The sequence below is a fragment of the Phyllobates terribilis genome, unplaced genomic scaffold (assembly GCF_046119375.1).
Source record: "Phyllobates terribilis strain yellow unplaced genomic scaffold, ASM4611937v1 Scaffold_15__1_contigs__length_34870131, whole genome shotgun sequence".
Classification (NCBI taxonomy): domain Eukaryota; kingdom Metazoa; phylum Chordata; class Amphibia; order Anura; family Dendrobatidae; genus Phyllobates; species Phyllobates terribilis.
This window is the reverse complement of record NW_027362775.1, coordinates 3328727-3347258: the sequence shown is the minus strand read 5'-3', so window position 1 is coordinate 3347258 and position 18532 is coordinate 3328727.

Here is an 18532-nt window from a genome sequence, read left to right as displayed (position 1 = left end):
AAACGTGCAGGTCAGAGTAGCTTAACAAGACGGCTTAAATGCCACTTGGAAGAGACGTGCAGGTTGCAGGAGCTTAACAAGTCGGTTTAAATGCCCTTTGGCAGAACGGAGGAGGTCGCAGTAGCTTAACAAGACAGTATAAATGCCCCTTGGAAGAGTCATGCAGGTCCCATTAGCTTAACAAGACGGTTTGAATGCCTCTTGGAAGAGAATTGCAGGTCGCAGAAGCTTAACAAGACGGTTTAAATGCCACTTGGAAGAAACGTGCAGTTCGCAGTAGCTTAACAAGACGGTTTAAATACCCGTTGGAAGAGACGTGAAGTTCGCAGTAGCTTAACAAGACCGATTAAATGCCCCTTGGAAGAGCAGTGGAGGTCGCAGTAGCTTAACAAGACGGTTTAAATGCCCCTTGGAAAAGTGGTGGAGGTTACAGTAGTTTAACAAGACGGTTTAAATGCCCCTTGGAAGAGACGGGCAAGTCGCAGTAGCTTAACAAGACGGCTTAAATGCCCCTTGGAAGAGACTTGCAGGTCGCAGGAGCTTAACAAGTCGGTTTAAATGCCCCTTGGCAGAGCGGTGGAGGTCGCAGTAGCTTAACAAGACAGTATAAATGCCCCTTGGAAGAGTCATGCAGGTCCCATTAGCTTAACAAGACGGTTTGAATGCCTCTTGGAAGAGAATTGCAGGTCGCAGAAGCTTAACAAGTCGGTTTAAATGCCACTTGGAAGAAACGTGCAGTTCGCAGTAGCTTAACAAGACGGTTTAAATACCCCTTGGAAGAGACGTGAAGTTCGCAGTAGCTTAACAAGACCGATTAAATGCCCCTTGGAAGAGCAGTGGAGGTCGCAGTAGCTTAACAAGACGGTTTAAATGCCCCTTGGAAAAGTGGTGGAGGTTACAGTAGTTTAACAAGACGGTTTAAATGCCCCTTGGAAGAGACGGGCAAGTCGCAGTAGCTTAACAAGACGGCTTAAATGCCCCTTGGAAGAGACTTGCAGGTCGCAGGAGCTTAACAAGTCGGTTTAAATGCCCCTTGGCAGAGCGGTGGAGGTCGCAGTAGCTTAACAAGACAGTTTAAATGCCCCTTGGAAGAGACATGCAGGTCGCAAAAGCTTAACAAGTCGGTTTAAATACCCCTTGGAAGCTTAATAAGACGGTTTAAATGCCCCTTGCAAGAGCCGTGCCGGTCGCAGTAGTTTAATAAGACGGTTTAAATGTCCCTTGGAAGAGCGGTGTAGGTCGCAGTAGCTTAACTAGACAGTTTAAATGCCCCTTGGAAGAGAAGTGCAGGTCGCAGTAGCTTAACAAGACGGTTTCAATGCCCCTTGGAAGAGACGTGCAGGTCGCAGTAGCTTAACAAGACAAATTAGATGTCCCTTGGAAAAGCACTGGAGGTCGCAGTAGCTTAACAAGACTGTTTAAATGCCCCTTGGTAGAGACGTGCAGGTCACAGAAGTTTAAAAAGATGGTTAAAATGCCCTTTGGAAGAGCGGTGGAGGTCGCAGTAGCTTAACAAGACTGTTTAAATGCCCCTTGGAAGAGACGTGCAGGTCGCAGAAGCTTAACAAGACTGTTTAAATGCCCCTTGGAAGAGACGTGCAGTTCGCAGTAGCTTAACAAGACGGTTTAAATGCCCCTTGGAAGAGACGTGCAGGTCGCAGTAGCTTAACAAGACGGATTAAATGCCCCTTGGAAAAGCAGTGGAGGTCGCAGTAGCTTAACAAGACAGTTTAAATGCGCCTTGGTAGAGACGTGCAGGTCACAGAAGCTTAACAAGATGGTTAAAATGCCCCTTGGAAGAGCGGTGGAGGTCGCAGTAGCTTAACAAGACGGTTTAAATGCCCCTTGGAAGAGCGGTGGAGGTCGCAGTAGCTTAACAAGACGGTTTAAATGCCCCTTGAAAGAGCGGTGGAGGTCGCAGTAGCTTAACAAGACGGTTTAAATGCCACTTGGAAGAGACGTGCAGGTCACAGCAGCTTAACAAGATGGTTTAAATGCTCATTGGAAGAGACGTGCAGGTCGCAGTAGCTTAACAAGATGGTTTAAATGCCACTTGGAAGAGACGTGTAGGTCGCAGTAGCTTAACAAGACGGTTTAAATGCCCCTTGGAAGAGACGTGCAGGTCGCAGTAGCTTAACAATACAGTTTAAATGCCCCTTGGAAGAGACGTGCAGGTCGCAGTAGCTTAACAAGACGGTTTAAATGCCCCTTGGAAGAGCGGTGGAGGTCGCAGTAGCTTAACAAGACAGTTTAAATGCCCCTTGAAAGAGACGTGCAGGTCGCAGTAGCTTAACAAGACGTTTTAAATGTCCCTTGGAAGTGCGGCGGAGGTCGCAGTAGTTAATAAGACGGTTTAAATGCCCCTTGAAAGAGCGGTGGAAGTCGCAGTAGCTTAACAAGACAGTTTAAATGCCCCTTGAAAGAGATATGCAGGTCGCAGCAGCTTAACAAGACGGTTTAAATACCCCTTGGAAGAGAAGTGCAGGTCGCAGTAGCTTAACAAGACGGTTTAAATACCCCTTGGAAGAGACGTGCAGGTCGCAGTACCTTAACAGGACAGTTTAAATGCCCCTTGGAAAATTGGTGGAGGTTACAGCAGCTTAACAAGACGGTTTAAATGCCCCTTGGAAGAGCGGTGGAGGTCGCAGTAGCTTAACAAGACAGTTTAAATGCCCCTTGAAAGAGACGTGCAGGTCGCAGTAGCTTAACAAGACGTTTTAAATGTCCCTTGGAAGTGCGGCGGAGGTCGCAGTAGTTAATAAGACGGTTTAAATGCCCCTTGAAAGAGCGGTGGAAGTCGCAGTAGCTTAACAAGACAGTTTAAATGCCCCTTGAAAGAGATATGCAGGTCGCAGCAGCTTAACAAGACGGTTTAAATACCCCTTGGAAGAGAAGTGCAGGTCGCAGTAGCTTAACAAGACGGTTTAAATACCCCTTGGAAGAGACGTGCAGGTCGCAGTACCTTAACAGGACAGTTTAAATGCCCCTTGGAAAATTGGTGGAGGTTACAGCAGCTTAACAAGACGGTTTAAATGCCCCCTGGAAGAGACGTGCAAGTCGCAGTAGCTTAACAAGACGGCTTAAATGCCCCTTGGAAGAAACGTGCAGGTCGCAGGAGCTTAGCAAGTCGGTTTAAATGCCCCTTGGCAGAGCGGTGGAGGTCGCAGTAGCTAAACAAGACAGTTTAAATGCACCTTGGAAGAGACATGCAGGTCGCATTAGCTTAACAATACGGTTTAAATGCCCCTTGGAAGAGAAGTACAGGTCGCAGAAGCTTAACAAGACGGTTTAAATGCCCCTTGGTAGAGACGTGCAGTGCGAAGTAGCTTAACAAGATGGTTTAAATGCCCCATGGAAGAGACGTGCAGGTCGCAGTAGCTTAACAAGACGGTTAAAATGCCCCTTGGAGGAGACGTGCAGGTCGCAGAAGCTTAACAAGACTGTTTAAATGCCCCTTGGAAGAGACTTGCAGTTCGCAGTAGCTTATCAAGACAGTTTAAATGCCCCTTGAAAGAGACATGCAGGTCGCAGCAGCTTAACAAGACGGTTTAAATACCCCTTGGAAGAGAAGTGCAGGTCGCCATAGCTTAACAAGACGGATTAAATGCCCCTTGGAAGAGACGTGCAGGTCGCAGTAGCTTAACAAAGCTTTTTAAATGCCCCTTGGAAGACACGTGCAGGTCGCAGTACCTTAACAGGACGGTTTAAATGCCCCTTGGAAAATTGGTGGAGGTTACAGCAGCTTAACAAGACGGTTTAAATGCCCCCTGGAAGAGACGGGCAAGTCGCAGTAGCTTAACAAGACGGCTTAAATGCCCCTTGGAAGAAACGTGCAGGTCGCAGGAGCTTAGCAAGTCGGTTTAAATGCCCCTTGGCAGAGCGGTGGAGGTCGCAGTAGCTAAACAAGACAGTTTAAATGCACCTTGGAAGAGACATGCAGGTCGCATTAGCTTAAAAATACGGTTTAAATGCCCCTTGGAAGAGAAGTACAGGTCGCAGAAGCTTAACAAGACGGTTTAAATGCCCCTTGGTAGAGACGTGCAGTTCGCAGTAGCTTAACAAGATGGTTTAAATGCCCCATGGAAGAGACGTGCAGGTCGCAGTAGCTTAACAAGACGGTTAAAATGCCCCTTGGAGGAGACGTGCAGGTCGAAGAAGCTTAACAAGACTGTTTAAATGCCCCTTGGAAGAGACGTGCTGTTCGCAGTAGCTTATCAAGACGTTTTAAATGCCCCTTGGAAGAGACGTGCAGGTCGCAGTAGCTTAACAAGACGGATTAAATGCCCCTTGGAAAAGCAGTGGAGGTCGCAGTAGCTTAACAAGACGGTTTAAATGCCCCTTGGTAGAGACGTGCCGGTCGCAGTAGCTTAACAAGACGGATTAGATGCCCCTTGGAAAAGCAGTGGTGGTCGCAGTAGCTTAACAAGACTGTTTAAATGCCCCTTGGTAGAGACGTGCAGGTCACAGAAGTTTAACAAGATGGTTAAAATGCCCTTTGGAAGAGCGGTGGAAGTCGCAGTAGCTTAACAAGACTGTTTAAATGCCCATTGGAAGAGACGTGCAGGTCGCAAAAGCTTAACAAGACTGTTTAAATGCCCCTTGGAAGAGACGTGCAGTTCGCAGTAGCTTAACAAGACGGTTTAAATGCCCCTTGGAAGAGACGTGCAGGTCGCAGTAGCTTAACAAGACGGATAAAATGCCCCTTGGAAGAGCAGTGGAGGTCGCAGTAGCTTAACAAGACGGTTTAAATGACCCCTTGGTAGAGACGTGCAGGTCGCAGAAGCTTAACAAGACGGATTAAATGCCCCTTGGAAGAGACGTGCAGTTTGCAGTAGCTTAACAAGACGGTTTAAATGCCCCTTGGAAGAGACGTGCAGGTCGCAGTAGCTTAACAAGACAGATTAAATGCCCCTTGGAAGAGCAGTGGAGGTCGCAGTAGCTTAACAAGACGGTTTAAATGACCCCTTGGTAGAGACGTGCAGGTCGCAGAAGCTTAACAAGACGGATTAAATGCCCCTTGGAAGAGACGTGCAGTTTGCAGTAGCTTAACAAGACGGTTTAAATGCCCCTTGGAAGAGACGTGCAGGTCGCAGTAGCTTAACAAGACGGATTAAATGCCCCTTGGAAAAGCAGTGGAGGTCGCAATAGCTTAACAAGACAGTTTAAATGCCCCTTGGTAGAGACGTGCAGGTCACAGAAGCTTAACAAGATGGTTAAAATGCCCTTTGGAAGAGCGGTAGAGGTCGCAGTAGCTTAACAAGACGGTTTAAATGCCCCGTGGAAGAGACGTGCAGGTCGCAGTAGCTTAACAAGTCTGTTTAAATGCCCCTTGTAAGAGCGGTAGAGGTCGCAGTAGCTTAACAAGACGGTTTAAATGCCCCTTGGAAGAGACGTGCACGTCGCAGTAGCTTAACAAGACGGTTTAAATACCCTTTGGCTGAGTAGAGCAGTTCGCAGTAGCTTAACAAGACGGTTTAAATGCCCCTTGGAAAACTGGTGGAGGTTACAGTAGTTAAACAAGAAGGTTTAAATGCTCCTTGGAAGAGACTTGCAAGTCGCAGTAGCTTAACAAGACTGTTTAAATGCCCCTTGGAAGAGACGTGCAGGTCGCAGTAGCTTAAAAAGACGGTTTAAATGCCCCTTGGAAGAGACATGCAGGTCGCAGTAGCTTAACAAGACGGTTTAAATGCCCCTTGGAAAAGTGGTGGAGGTTACAGTAGCTTAACAAGACGGTTTTAAATGCCCCTTGGAAGAGACGTGCAGGTCGCAGTAGCTTAACAAGACGGTTTAAATGCCCCTTGGAAGAGCGGTGGACGTCGCAGTAGCTTAACAAGACAGTTTAAATGCCACTTGGAAGAGACATGCAGGACGCAGTAGCTTAATAAGAAGGTTTAAATGACCCTTCGAAGAGGCGTGCAGGTCGCAGTAGCTTAACAAGACGGTTTAAATGCCCCTTGGAAGAGAAATGCAGGTCGCATTAGCTTAAAAAGACGGTTTAAATGCCCCTTGGAAGAGACGTGCAGGTCTCAGTAGCTTAACAAGACTGTTTAAAAGCCCCTTGTAAGAGCGGTGGAGGTCGCAGTAGCTTAAAAAGACGGTTTAAATGCCCCTTGGAAGAGACGTGCAGGTCGCAGAAGCTTAACAAGATGGTTTAAACGCCCCTTGGTAGAGACGTGCAGGTCCCAGTAGCTTAACAAGATGGTTTAAATGCCCCCTGGAAGAGTGGTGGTGGTCGCAGTAGCTTAACAAGACGGTTTACACGCTCCTTGGAAGAGACGTGCAGGTCGCAGTAGCTTAATAAGAAGGTTTAAATGCCCCTTGGAAGAGACGTGCAGGTCGCAGTAGCTTAACAAGACGGTTTAAATTCCCCTTGGAAGAGACGTGCAAGTCGCAGTAGCTTAACAAGATGGTTTAAATGCCCCTTGGAAGAGACGTGCAGGTCGCAGTAGCTTAACAAGACGGTTTAAATGCCCCTTGGAAGAGACGTGCAGGTCGCAGTAGCTTAACAAGACGGTTTAAATGCCCCTTGGAAGAGACGTGCAGGTCGCAGTAGCTTAATAAGACGGTTTAAATCCCTTTTGGAAGAGACATGCAGATCGCAGCAGCTTAACAAGACGCTTTAAATGCCCCTTGGAAGAGACGTGCAGGTCGCAATAGTTTAACAAAACGGTTTAAATGCCCCTTGGAAGAGACGTGCAGGTCGCAGTAGCTTAATAAGACGGTTTAAATGCCCCTTGCAAGAGACATGCAGGTCGCAGTAGCTAAACATGACGATTTAAATGCCCCTTGGAAGAAACGTGCAGGTCAGAGTAGCTTAACAAGACGGCTTAAATGCCACTTGGAAGAGACGTGCAGGTTGCAGGAGCTTAACAAGTCGGTTTAAATGCCCTTTGGCAGAACGGTGAAGGTCGCAGTAGCTTAACAAGACAGTTTAAATGCCCCTTGGAAGAGACATGCAGGTCCCATTAGCTTAACAAGACGGTTTAAATGCCTCTTGGAAGAGAATTGCAGGTCGCAGAAGCTTAACAAGACGTTTTAAATGCCACTTGGAAGAGACGTGCAGTTCGCAGTAGCTTAACAAGACGGTTTAAATACCCGTTGGAAGAGACGTGAAGTTCGCAGTAGCTTAACAAGACCGATTAAATGCCCCTTGGAAGAGCAGTGGAGGTCGCAGTAGCTTAACAAGACGGTTTAAATGCCCCTTGGAAAAGTGGTGGAGGTTACAGTAGCTTAACAAGAGGGTTTAAATGCACCTTGGAAGAGACGGGCAAGTCCCAGTAGCTTAAGAAGACGGCTTAAATGCCCATTGGAAGAGACTTGCAGGTCGCAGGAGCTTAACAAGTCGGTTTAAATGCCCCTTGGCAGAGCGGTGGAGGTCGCAGTAGCTTAACAAGACAGTTTAAATGCCCCTTGGAAGAGACATGCAGGTCGCAGAAGCTTAACAAGTCGGTTTAAATACCCCTTGGAAGAGACGTGCAGTTCGCAGTAGCTTAACAAGACGGTTTAAATGCCCCATGGAAGAGACGTGCAGTTCGCAGTAGCTTAACAAGACGGATTAAATGCACCTTGGAAGAGCAGTGGAGGTCGCAGTAGCTTAACAAGACGGTTTAAATGCCCCTTGGTAGAGACGTGCAGGTCACAGTAGCTTAACAAGACGGTTAAAATGCCATTTGGAAGAGCGGTGGAGGTCGCAGTAGCTTAAAAAGACGGTTTAAATGCCCCTTGGAAGAGAAGTGAAGGTCGCAGTAGCTTAACAAGATGGTTAAAATGCCCCTTGGAAGAGACGTGCAGGTCGCAGAAGCTTAACAAGACGGTTTAAATGCCCCTTGGAAGAGACGTGCAGGTCGCAGTAGCTTAACAAGCTGGTTTAAATGCCACTTGGAAGAGACGTGCAGGTCGCAGTAGCTTAACAAGACGGTTTAAATGCCCCTTGGAAAAGACGTGCAGGTCGCAGTAGCTTAACAAAACAGTTTAAATGCCCCTTGGAAGAGACGTGCAGTTCGCAGTAGCTTATCAAGATGGTTTAAATGCCCCTTGGAAGAGACGTGCAGGTCACAGTAGCTTAACAAGATGGATTAAATGCCCCTTGGAAAAGCAGTGGAGGTCGCAGTAGCTTAACAAGACGGTTTAAATGCCCCTTGGTAGAGATGTGCCGGTCGCAGTAGCTTAACAAGACGGATTAGATGCCCCTTGGAAAAGCAGTGGTGGTCGCAGCAGCTTAACAAGACTGTTTAAATGCCCCTTGGTAGAGACGTGCAGGTCACAGAAGTTTAACAAGATGGTTAAAATGCCCTTTGGAAGAGCGGTGGAGGTCGCAGTAGCTTAACAAGACTGTTTAAATGCCCCATGGAAGAGACGTGCAGTTCGCAGTAGCTTAACAAGACGGTTTAAATGCCCCTTGGAAGAGACGTGCAGGTCGCAGTAGCTTAACAAGACGGATTAAATGCCCCTTGGAAAAGCAGTGGAGGTCGCAGTAGCTTAACAAGACGGTTTAAATGCCCCTTGGAAGAGCGGTGGAGGTCGCAGTAGCTTAACAAGACAGTTTAAATGCCCCTTGAAAGAGACGTGCAGGTCGCAGTAGCTTAACAAGACGTTTTAAATGTCCCTTGGAAGTGCGGCGGAGGTCGCAGTAGTTAATAAGACGGTTTAAATGCTCCTTGAAAGAGCGGTGGAAGTCGCAGTAGCTTAACAAGACAGTTTAAATGCCCCTTGAAAGAGATATGCAGGTCGCAGCAGCTTAACAAGACGGTTTAAATACCCCTTGGAAGAGAAGTGCAGGTCGCAGTAGCTTAACAAGACGGTTTAAATACCCCTTGGAAGAGACGTGCAGGTCGCAGTACCTTAACAGGACAGTTTAAATGCCCCTTGGAAAATTGGTGGAGGTTACAGCAGCTTAACAAGACAGTTTAAATGCCCCCTGGAAGAGACGTGCAAGTCGCAGTAGCTTAACAAGACGGCTTAAATGCCCCTTGGAAGAAACGTGCAGGTCGCAGGAGCTTAGCAAGTCGGTTTAAATGCCCCTTGGCAGAGCGGTGGTGGTCGCAGTAGCTAAACAAGACAGTTTAAATGCACCTTGGAAGAGACATGCAGGTCGCATTAGCTTAACAATACGGTTTAAATGCCCCTTGGAAGAGAAGTACAGGTCGCAGAAGCTTAACAAGACGGTTTAAATGCCCCTTGGTAGAGACGTGCAGTGCGAAGTAGCTTAACAAGATGGTTTAAATGCCCCATGGAAGAGACGTGCAGGTCGCAGTAGCTTAACAAGACGGTTAAAATGCCCCTTGGAGGAGACGTGCAGGTCGCAGAAGCTTAACAAGACTGTTTAAATGCCCCTTGGAAGAGACTTGCAGTTCGCAGTAGCTTATCAAGACAGTTTAAATGCCCCTTGAAAGAGACATGCAGGTCACAGCAGCTTAACAAGACGGTTTAAATACCCCTTGGAAGAGAAGTGCAGGTCGCCATAGCTTAACAAGACGGATTAAATGCCCCTTGGAAGAGACGTGCAGGTCGCAGTAGCTTAACAAAGCTTTTTAAATGCCCCTTGGAAGAGACGTGCAGGTCGCAGTACCTTAACAGGACGGTTTAAATGCCCCTTGGAAAATTGGTGGAGGTTACAGCAGCTTAACAAGACGCTTTAAATGCCCCCTGGAAGAGACGTGCAAGTCGCAGTAGCTTAACAAGACGGCTTAAATGCCCCTTGGAAGAAATGTGCAGGTCGCAGGAGCTTAACAAGTCGGTTTAAATGCCCCTTGGCAGAGCGGTGGAGGTCGCAGTAGCTAAACAAGACAGTTTAAATGCCCCTTGGAAGAGACATGCAGGTCGCATTAGCTTAAAAATACGGTTTAAATGCCCCTTGGAAGAGAAGTACAGGTCGCAGAAGCTTAACAAGACGGTTTAAATGCCCCTTGGTAGAGACGTGCAGTTCGCAGTAGCTTAACAAGATGGTTTAAATGCCCCATGGAAGAGACGTGCAGGTCGCAGTAGCTTAACAAGACGGTTAAAATGCCCCTTGGAGGAGACGTGCAGGTCGAAGAAGCTTAACAAGACTGTTTAAATGCCCCTTGGAAGAGACGTGCTGTTCGCAGTAGCTTATCAAGACGTTTTAAATGCCCCTTGGAAGAGACGTGCAGGTCGCAGTAGCTTAACAAGACGGATTAAATGCCCCTTGGAAAAGCAGTGGAGGTCGCAGTAGCTTAACAAGACGGTTTAAATGCCCCTTGGTAGAGACGTGCCGGTCGCAGTAGCTTAACAAGACGGATTAGATGCCCCTTAGAAAAGCAGTGGTGGTCGCAGTAGCTTAACAAGACTGTTTAAATGCCCCTTGGTAGAGACGTGCAGGTCACAGAAGTTTAACAAGATGGTTAAAATGCCCTTTGGAAGAGCGGTGGAAGTCGCAGTAGCTTAACAAGACTGTTTAAATGCCCATTGGAAGAGACGTGCAGGTCGCAAAAGCTTAACAAGACTGTTTAAATGCCCCTTGGAAGAGACGTGCAGTTCGCAGTAGCTTAACAAGACGGTTTAAATGCCCCTTGGAAGAGACGTGCAGGTCGCAATAGCTTAACAAGACGGATAAAATGCCCCTTGGAAGAGCAGTGGAGGTCGCAGTAGCTTAACAAGACGGTTTAAATGACCCCTTGGTAGAGACGTGCAGGTCACAGAAGCTTAACAAGATGGTTAAAATGCCCTTTGGAAGAGCGGTAGAGGTCGCAGTAGCTTAACAAGACGGTTTAAATGCCCCGTGGAAGAGACGTGCAGGTCGCAGTAGCTTAACAAGTCTGTTTAAATGCCCCTTGGAAGAGCGGTGGAGGTCGCAGTAGCTTAACAAGACGGTTTAAATGCCCCTTGGAAGAGACGTGCACGTCGCAGTAGCTTAACAAGACGGTTTAAATACCCTTTGGCTGAGTAGAGCAGGTCGCAGTAGCTTAACAAGACGGTTTAAATGCCCCTTGGAAAACTGGTGGAGGTTACAGTAGTTAAACAAGAAGGTTTAAATGCTCCTTGGAAGAGACTTGCAAGTCGCAGTAGCTTAACAAGACTGTTTAAATGCCCCTTGGAAGAGACGTGCAGGTCGCAGTAGCTTAAAAAGACGGTTTAAATGCCCCTTGGAAGAGACATGCAGGTCGCAGTAGCTTAACAAGACGGTTTAAATGCCCCTTGGAAAAGTGGTGGAGGCTACAGTAGCTTAACAAGACGGTTTTAAATGCCCCTTGGAAGAGACGTGCAGGTCGCAGTAGCTTAACAAGACGGTTTAAATGCCCCTTGGAAGAGCGGTGGACGTCGCAGTAGCTTAACAAGACAGTTTAAATGCCACTTGGAAGAGACATGCAGGACGCAGTAGCTTAATAAGAAGGTTTAAATGACCCTTCGAAGAGGCGTGCAGGTCGCAGTAGCTTAACAAGACGGTTTAAATGCCCCTTGGAAGAGAAATGCAGGTCGCATTAGCTTAAAAAGACGGTTTAAATGCCCCTTGGAAGAGACGTGCAGGTCTCAGTAGCTTAACAAGACTGTTTAAAAGCCCCTTGTAAGAGCGGTGGAGGTCGCAGTAGCTTAAAAAGACGGTTTAAATGCCCCTTGGAAGAGACGTGCAGGTCGCAGAAGCTTAACAAGATGGTTTAAACGCCCCTTGGTAGAGACGTGCAGGTCCCAGTAGCTTAACAAGATGGTTTAAATGCCCCTTGGAAGAGTGGTGGTGGTCGCAGTAGCTTAACAAGACGGTTTACACGCTCCTTGGAAGAGACGTGCAGGTCGCAGTAGCTTAATAAGAAGGTTTAAATGCCCCTTGGAAGAGACGTGCAGGTCGCAGTAGCTTAACAAGACGGTTTAAATTCCCCTTGGAAGAGACGTGCAGGTCGCAGTAGCTTAACAAGATGGTTTAAATGCCCCTTGGAAGAGACGTGCAGGTCGCAGTAGCTTAACAAGACGGTTTAAATGCCCCTTGGAAGAGACGTGCAGGTCGCAGTAGCTTAACAAGACGGTTTAAATGCCCCTTGGAAGAGACGTGCAGGTTGCAGTAGCTTAATAAGACGGTTTAAATCCCTTTTGGAAGAGACATGCAGATCGCAGCAGCTTAACAAGACGCTTTAAATGCCCCTTGGAAGAGACGTGCAGGTCGCAATAGTTTAACAAAACGGTTTAAATGCCCCTTGGAAGAGACGTGCAGGTCGCAGTAGCTTAACAAGACGGTTTAAATGCCCCTTGCAAGAGACATGCAGGTCGCAGTAGCTAAACATGACGATTTAAATGCCCCTTGGAAGAAACGTGCAGGTCAGAGTAGCTTAACAAGACGGCTTAAATGCCACTTGGAAGAGACGTGCAGGTTGCAGGAGCTTAACAAGTCGGTTTAAATGCCCTTTGGCAGAACGGTGAAGGTCGCAGTAGCTTAACAAGACAGTTTAAATGCCCCTTGGAAGAGACATGCAGGTCCCATTAGCTTAACAAGACGGTTTAAATGCCTCTTGGAAGAGAATTGCAGGTCGCAGAAGCTTAACAAGACGGTTTAAATGCCACTTGGAAGAGACGTGCAGTTCGCAGTAGCTTAACAAGACGGTTTAAATACCCGTTGGAAGAGACGTGAAGTTCGCAGTAGCTTAACAAGACCGATTAAATGCCCCTTGGAAGAGCAGTGGAGGTCGCAGTAGCTTAACAAGACGGTTTAAATGCCCCTTGGAAAAGTGGTGGAGGTTACAGTAGCTTAACAAGAGGGTTTAAATGCACCTTGGAAGAGACGGGCAAGTCCCAGTAGCTTAACAAGACGGCTTAAATGCCCCTTGGAAGAGACTTGCAGGTCGCAGGAGCTTAACAAGTCGGTTTAAATGCCCCTTGGCAGAGCGGTGGAGGTCGCAGTAGCTTAACAAGACAGTTTAAATGCCCCTTGGAAGAGACATGCAGGTCGCAGAAGCTTAACAAGTCGGTTTAAATACCCCTTGGAAGAGACGTGCAGTTCGCAGTAGCTTAACAAGACGGTTTAAATGCCCCATGGAAGAGACGTGCAGTTCGCAGTAGCTTAACAAGACGGTTTAAATGCCCCGTGGAAGAGACGTGCAGGTCGCAGTAGCTTAACAAGTCTGTTTAAATGCCCCTTGGAAGAGCGGTGGAGGTCGCAGTAGCTTAACAAGACGGTTTAAATGCCCCTTGGAAGAGACGTGCACGTCGCAGTAGCTTAACAAGACGGTTTAAATACCCTTTGGCTGAGTAGAGCAGGTCGCAGTAGCTTAACAAGACGGTTTAAATGCCCCTTGGAAAACTGGTGGAGGTTACAGTAGTTAAACAAGAAGGTTTAAATGCTCCTTGGAAGAGACTTGCAAGTCGCAGTAGCTTAACAAGACTGTTTAAATGCCCCTTGGAAGAGACGTGCAGGTCGCAGTAGCTTAAAAAGACGGTTTAAATGCCCCTTGGAAGAGACATGCAGGTCGCAGTAGCTTAACAAGACGGTTTAAATGCCCCTTGGAAAAGTGGTGGAGGTTACAGTAGCTTAACAAGACGGTTTTAAATGCCCCTTGGAAGAGACGTGCAGGTCGCAGTAGCTTAACAAGACGGTTTAAATGCCCCTTGGAAGAGCGGTGGACGTCGCAGTAGCTTAACAAGACAGTTTAAATGCCACTTGGAAGAGACATGCAGGACGCAGTAGCTTAATAAGAAGGTTTAAATGACCCTTCGAAGAGGCGTGCAGGTCGCAGTAGCTTAACAAGACGGTTTAAATGCCCCTTGGAAGAGAAATGCAGGTCGCATTAGCTTAAAAAGACGGTTTAAAAGCCCCTTGGAAGAGACGTGCAGGTCTCAGTAACTTAACAAGACTGTTTAAAAGCCCCTTGTAAGAGCGGTGGAGGTCGCAGTAGCTTAAAAAGACGGTTTAAATGCCCCTTGGAAGAGACGTGCAGGTCGCAGAAGCTTAACAAGATGGTTTAAACGCCCCTTGATAGAGACGTGCAGGTCCCAGTAGCTTAACAAGATGGTTTAAATGCCCCTTGGAAGAGTGGTGGTGGTCGCAGTAGCTTAACAAGACGGTTTACACGCTCCTTGGAAGAGACGTGCAGGTCACAGTAGCTTAATAAGAAGGTTTAAATGCCCCTTGGAAGAGACGTGCAGGTCGCAGTAGCTTAACAAGACGGTTTAAATTCCCCTTGGAAGAGACGTGCAGGTCGCAGTAGCTTAACAAGACGGTTTAAATGCCCCTTGGAAGAGACGTGCAGGTCGCAGTAGCTTAACAAGACGGTTTAAATGCCCCTTGGAAGAGACGTGCAGGTCGCAGTAGCTTAACAAGACGGTTTAAATGCCCCTTGGAAGAGACGTGCAGGTCGCAGTAGCTTAATAAGACGGTTTAAATCCCTTTTGGAAGAGACATGCAGATCGCAGCAGCTTAACAAGACGCTTTAAATGCCCCTTGGAAGAGACGTGCAGGTCGCAATAGTTTAACAAAACGGTTTAAATGCCCCTTGGAAGAGACGTGCAGGTCGCAGTAGCTTAACAAGACGGTTTAAATGCCCCTTGCAAGAGACATGCAGGTCGCAGTAGCTAAACATGACGATTTAAATGCCCCTTGGAAGAAACGTGCAGGTCAGAGTAGCTTAACAAGACGGCTTAAATGCCACTTGGAAGAGACGTGCAGGTTGCAGGAGCTTAACAAGTCGGTTTAAATGCCCTTTGGCAGAACGGTGAAGGTCGCAGTAGCTTAACAAGACAGTTTAAATGCCCCTTGGAAGAGACATGCACGTCCCATTAGCTTAACAAGACGGTTTAAATGCCTCTTGGAAGAGAATTGCAGGTCGCAGAAGCTTAACAAGACGGTTTAAATGCCACTTGGAAGAGACGTGCAGTTCGCAGTAGCTTAACAAGACGGTTTAAATACCCGTTGGAAGAGACGTGAAGTTCGCAGTAGCTTAACAAGACCGATTAAATGCCCCTTGGAAGAGCAGTGGAGGTCGCAGTAGCTTAACAAGACGGTTTAAATGCCCCTTGGAAAAGTGGTGGAGGTTACAGTAGCTTAACAAGAGGGTTTAAATGCACCTTGGAAGAGACGGGCAAGTCCCAGTAGCTTAACAAGACGGCTTAAATGCCCCTTGGAAGAGACTTGCAGGTCGCAGGAGCTTAACAAGTCGGTTTAAATGCCCCTTGGCAGAGCGGTGGAGGTCGCAGTAGCTTAACAAGACAGTTTAAATGCCCCTTGGAAGAGACATGCAGGTCGCAGAAGCTTAACAAGTCGGTTTAAATACCCCTTGGAAGAGACGTGCAGTTCGCAGTAGCTTAACAAGACGGTTTAAATGCCCCATGGAAGAGACGTGCAGTTCGCAGTAGCTTAACAAGACGGATTAAATGCACCTTGGAAGAGCAGTGGAGGTCGCAGTAGCTTAACAAGACGGTTTAAATGCCCCTTGGTAGAGACGTGCAGGTCACAGTAGCTTAACAAGACGGTTAAATTGCCATTTGGAAGAGCGGTGGAGGTGGCAGTAGCTTAAAAAGACGGTTTAAATGCCCCTTTGAAGACCGGTGGAGGTCGCAGTAGCTTAACAAGACCGTTTAAATGCCCCTTGAAAGAGAAGTGAAGGTCGCAGTAGCTTAACAAGATGGTTAAAATGCCCCTTGGAAGAGACGTGCAGGTCGCAGAAGCTTAACAAGACGGTTTAAATGCCCCTTGGAAGAGACGTGCAGGTCGCAGTAGCTTAACAAGCTGGTTTAAATGCCACTTGGAAGAGACGTGCAGGTCGCAGTAGCTTAACAAGACGGTTTAAATGCCCCTTGGAAAAGACGTGCAGGTCGCAGTAGCTTAACAAAACAGTTTAAATGCCCCTTGGAAGAGACGTGCAGTTCGCAGTAGCTTATCAAGATGGTTTAAATGCCCCTTGGAAGAGACGTGCAGGTCACAGTAGCTTAAGAAGATGGATTAAATGCCCCTTGGAAAAGCAGTGGAGGTCGCAGTAGCTTAACAAGACGGTTTAAATGCCCCTTGGTAGAGATGTGCCGGTCGCAGTAGCTTAACAAGACGGATTAGATGCCCCTTGGAAAAGCAGTGGTGGTCGCAGTAGCTTAACAAGACTGTTTAAATGCCCCTTGGTAGAGACGTGCAGGTCACAGAAGTTTAACAAGATGGTTAAAATGCCCTTTGGAAGAGCGGTGGAGGTCGCAGTAGCTTAACAAGACTGTTTAAATGCCCCTTGGAAGAGACGTGCAGTTCGCAGTAGCTTAAGAAGACGGTTTAAATGCCCCTTGGAAGAGACGTGCAGGTCACAGTAGCTTAACAAGACGGATTAAATGCCCCTTGGAAAAGCAGTGGAGGTCGCAGTAGCTTAACAAGACGGTTTAAATGACCCCTTGGTAGAGACGTGCAGGTCGCAGAAGCTTAACAAGACTGTTTAAATGCCCCTTGGAAGAGACGTGCAGTTCGCAGTGGCTTAACAAGACGGTTTAAATGCCCCTTGGAAGAGACGTGCAGGTCGCAGTAGCTTAACAAGACGGTTAAAATGCCCCTTGGAGGAGACGTGCAGGTCGCAGAAGCTTAACAAGACTGTTTAAATGCCCCTTGGAAGAGACTTGCAGTTCGCAGTAGCTTATCAAGACAGTTTAAATGCCCCTTGAAAGAGACATGCAGGTCACAGCAGCTTAACAAGACGGTTTAAATACCCCTTGGAAGAGAAGTGCAGGTCGCCATAGCTTAACAAGACGGATTAAATGCCCCTTGGAAGAGACGTGCAGGTCGCAGTAGCTTAACAAAGCTTTTTAAATGCCCCTTGGAAGAGACGTGCAGGTCGCAGTACCTTAACAGGACGGTTTAAATGCCCCTTGGAAAATTGGTGGAGGTTACAGCAGCTTAACAAGACGCTTTAAATGCCCCCTGGAAGAGACGTGCAAGTCGCAGTAGCTTAACAAGACGGCTTAAATGCCCCTTGGAAGAAATGTGCAGGTCGCAGGAGCTTAACAAGTCGGTTTAAATGCCCCTTGGCAGAGCGGTGGAGGTCGCAGTAGCTAAACAAGACAGTTTAAATGCCCCTTGGAAGAGACATGCAGGTCGCATTAGCTTAAAAATACGGTTTAAATGCCCCTTGGAAGAGAAGTACAGGTCGCAGAAGCTTAACAAGACGGTTTAAATGCCCCTTGGTAGAGACGTGCAGTTCGCAGTAGCTTAACAAGATGGTTTAAATGCCCCATGGAAGAGACGTGCAGGTCGCAGTAGCTTAACAAGACGGTTAAAATGCCCCTTGGAGGAGACGTGCAGGTCGAAGAAGCTTAACAAGACTGTTTAAATGCCCCTTGGAAGAGACGTGCTGTTCGCAGTAGCTTATCAAGACGTTTTAAATGCCCCTTGGAAGAGACGTGCAGGTCGCAGTAGCTTAACAAGACGGATTAAATGCCCCTTGGAAAAGCAGTGGAGGTCGCAGTAGCTTAACAAGACGGTTTAAATGCCCCTTGGTAGAGACGTGCCGGTCGCAGTAGCTTAACAAGACGGATTAGATGCCCCTTAGAAAAGCAGTGGTGGTCGCAGTAGCTTAACAAGACTGTTTAAATGCCCCTTGGTAGAGACGTGCAGGTCACAGAAGTTTAACAAGATGGTTAAAATGCCCTTTGGAAGAGCGGTGGAAGTCGCAGTAGCTTAACAAGACTGTTTAAATGCCCATTGGAAGAGACGTGCAGGTCGCAAAAGCTTAACAAGACTGTTTAAATGCCCCTTGGAAGAGACGTGCAGTTCGCAGTAGCTTAACAAGACGGTTTAAATGCCCCTTGGAAGAGACGTGCAGGTCGCAATAGCTTAACAAGACGGATAAAATGCCCCTTGGAAGAGCAGTGGAGGTCGCAGTAGCTTAACAAGACGGTTTAAATGACCCCTTGGTAGAGACGTGCAGGTCACAGAAGCTTAACAAGATGGTTAAAATGCCCTTTGGAAGAGCGGTAGAGGTCGCAGTAGCTTAACAAGACGGTTTAAATGCCCCGTGGAAGAGACGTGCAGGTCGCAGTAGCTTAACAAGTCTGTTTAAATGCCCCTTGGAAGAGCGGTGGAGGTCGCAGTAGCTTAACAAGACGGTTTAAATGCCCCTTGGAAGAGACGTGCACGTCGCAGTAGCTTAACAAGACGGTTTAAATACCCTTTGGCTGAGTAGAGCAGGTCGCAGTAGCTTAACAAGACGGTTTAAATGCCCCTTGGAAAACTGGTGGAGGTTACAGTAGTTAAACAAGAAGGTTTAAATGCTCCTTGGAAGAGACTTGCAAGTCGCAGTAGCTTAACAAGACTGTTTAAATGCCCCTTGGAAGAGACGTGCAGGTCGCAGTAGCTTAAAAAGACGGTTTAAATGCCCCTTGGAAGAGACATGCAGGTCGCAGTAGCTTAACAAGACGGTTTAAATGCCCCTTGGAAAAGTGGTGGAGGCTACAGTAGCTTAACAAGACGGTTTTAAATGCCCCTTGGAAGAGACGTGCAGGTCGCAGTAGCTTAACAAGACGGTTTAAATGCCCCTTGGAAGAGCGGTGGACGTCGCAGTAGCTTAACAAGACAGTTTAAATGCCACTTGGAAGAGACATGCAGGACGCAGTAGCTTAATAAGAAGGT